Source organism: Polistes dominula, unplaced genomic scaffold, assembly GCF_049000335.1.
Source record: "Polistes dominula isolate Pdom_NZ unplaced genomic scaffold, Pdom_raw_medaka contig_290, whole genome shotgun sequence".
NCBI classification, from domain to species: Eukaryota; Metazoa; Arthropoda; class Insecta; order Hymenoptera; family Vespidae; genus Polistes; species Polistes dominula.
This window is the reverse complement of record NW_028301031.1, coordinates 99921-102622: the sequence shown is the minus strand read 5'-3', so window position 1 is coordinate 102622 and position 2702 is coordinate 99921. Positions and strand designations below refer to the sequence as shown.

The window sequence follows — 2702 nt, the reverse complement described above, 5'->3', positions numbered from 1 at the left end:
AAATGATCACTAAAATTGATACATATATTTCTTTAAATCGATTATAAAAATTTAAATATACACATGACTGTAGGATTCCTAAAATCAGAGTACAAGTGGTTTTTGTAGATTATAAAATTACGAAGAAAGCTCTGTAGTAAATAAAAATCAAAAAATAATCTTGTATGCAAACAATTTCGAGACCTAGCGTTACTTACAGGAAAATACCACTTTTAATTTCGTTTAACTCATTGGAATAAGAGGTAAAGATAAACGTAACTAGATCTTATTTTATATAACCACAAATTATTATAATAGAACCCCTTATTAAGTTGCTTTTAATCCTTAAAATGTACATGGGGTGTTTGACGTCCCAACAAATTTTTGATCTATCGAAAACGTTACTGAATTTGAAAAAATGGGTTATTTGTCGCTATCTAGTGTTAATTCAGATGAGTATAAATCCTATTCTATTTTTTAAAAAAATGTATCAAACTATTTTTTAAAATATTGCAAGATCTAAATATTAAATAGCGGCTTCAGGAGACGCGTTCCAAACCGTTAGGGTGTCAAACACCCACATTGCACTTACCCTAACTTTTACTAAGTGTGCACTTTTGGGGTTAATTATGCAGTAGGGATAGAAAACTATACTTTATAACAAATAAAACTTCATAAAGTTAAAATACTAACAAATACTCCTGAAATATTTCGTAAAATAAAACAAGTTCTAAGTAACAAAAAATTCAGCCTATCATAGATACCAATTGAAGACGGAAAGAAGTTGCAAAACGGTCATCGGATTTTTACTTCGGAAACTTATGTCTGAAAACAAGCCAATACAAACAATACAAACATCAAGGAGGAATTTACAATGCTGGAATATAGTAAATTGGAACTATTGCTGTTGTTTATAGTGGAATTCAAATCTAGAAGCAATAATGAGGATATTTTTAGTATAAACAAAATAATAAACAATAAAATAAACGTATAACTAAGACGACATAACGAAAAATACCGCAATGCATGAGATGTCGACAAATACGGACATACCAAGAATTATTGCAGTAGAACTACGTGCGCTAAAATGCCTAAAATAACTTTTCAATTAAGTGCCCCATATTAGTAGAGGTAAAATTAGTATGATGCTACAATTATAACGGAAACCACTCATATAGTTAAAAAAGCCAGTGAGGTCAGAGAGCAGCTCCAGAGAAATCTCTTCTTTCCTTTTCGAAGCAGAGAGAGTACATTCGCAGTAAAAAATACAACAAGAAACAGAAGTAACTGACTTAAGAGATAATACATACTCTTTCTTAATCATTATGCGAAAAATTATAAATTTGATTGACTCGATAAGTTGGGTGTCAGGCGCCTTTCAATTCAACATTATTAAATGAAAAGGAAACACATGACGCTAAAGAAATCAAGAAACTTTTTAAACAATCCATTAAAACTAGAGTAATACTAACAAATATGATAATGGAACAAAACGCAATACTAAAACAACAAATTCAACAGACAACTGTATTACAATAGCTCATAAACGAGGTAACTATGAAATAAAAATGACTACCCCAAAAATAGTGTTCTAGATCTCTTGAAGGATTGCAACACAGAGTTGTAGGGACAGAAAAATTCTTAAACAATGACAATGTTCTCGTTTTTAAATCATGTTTTACTACAAGTAGTTATTTAAAAATCCCATATTACAATATATAGAACAAATGACATTCCTCAAAGAAAGCAAATGAAAGAAACAGTGGTTAAATTTAAAAGTAAATTAAACACCCTCTGTATAATTAAATTAGACAAAAACACTTTCAAGCAACCACAATTGCAGTATGCAATCTAACACAAATTTTAAATTTCGGCTATATATGAATCACCAAGAAAACAAAAACTACCCTACAGAAATTACCTTACAGGATTACTTTTAGTCGATGGTTGACAAATTCATTTAACCATTAGATAATAGTAATGCTGTTATTGACCATAGCTGTGCTGAAAACATTAGTTCTCGTCCGATCACTAAGGTTAAGCAGCACTGGGCACAGTTAGTACTTGGATGGGTGACTGCTTGGGAACACCGTGTGCTGTTAACATTTCAATCCGCCTGCATGATCACTGGGTGGATTGAGCCAGCTCAGTGGTTATGTTGCTGGTCCCAAGTCCAGATAAAGGATGAAGGTTAAAAGGTTAGGGTAGTACCCTGCCCGACGTAAAAACCTATAACATGCTCATAGACCTGATGGCTCGCCTGGCAAGTCGCGATGAGGAACGGGCATTGTGCCTATTTGGAAAAAAGAAGAAGAAGATAATAGTAATGCCAAACATACTAGATAGGAATCAAAGATTACTACAACTAAGTAGTCATTGATAAAACCATTTCCTAATGTTTGACATGAAGAGCTTCTAGACACAACGAGGACCCGCTTACGAATGCAAATGTACAATCTTCTTGTACCATATCTAAGAGTCGGGATTGTTATTATTTAAATCACAATAATGCTTATATCGAAATTAAAGAAATTACAAGTGGTGTACCTTAAGCAGGTGTGGCTTTAGAACCGTACGTACCCTACATACTCTGTACAGCTGATATTCCAACTACTGATGAAAGTAAAATACTAACGATTTTTGATAACACTACTATACAACCATACATTTTGAACTGTCAGTAAACATGACCTTGTTAAAAGAGCATACAACAAAAATAAATA

The 2702-nt window shown here is 32.4% G+C and overlaps 1 pseudogene; it reads left to right on the top strand.

The window, feature by feature from the left end:
• Positions 1 to 1964: 1964 nt before the first annotated feature.
• Positions 1965 to 2084, top strand: LOC149031917 (5S ribosomal RNA; annotated as a pseudogene).
• Positions 2085 to 2702: the final 618 nt, after the last annotated feature.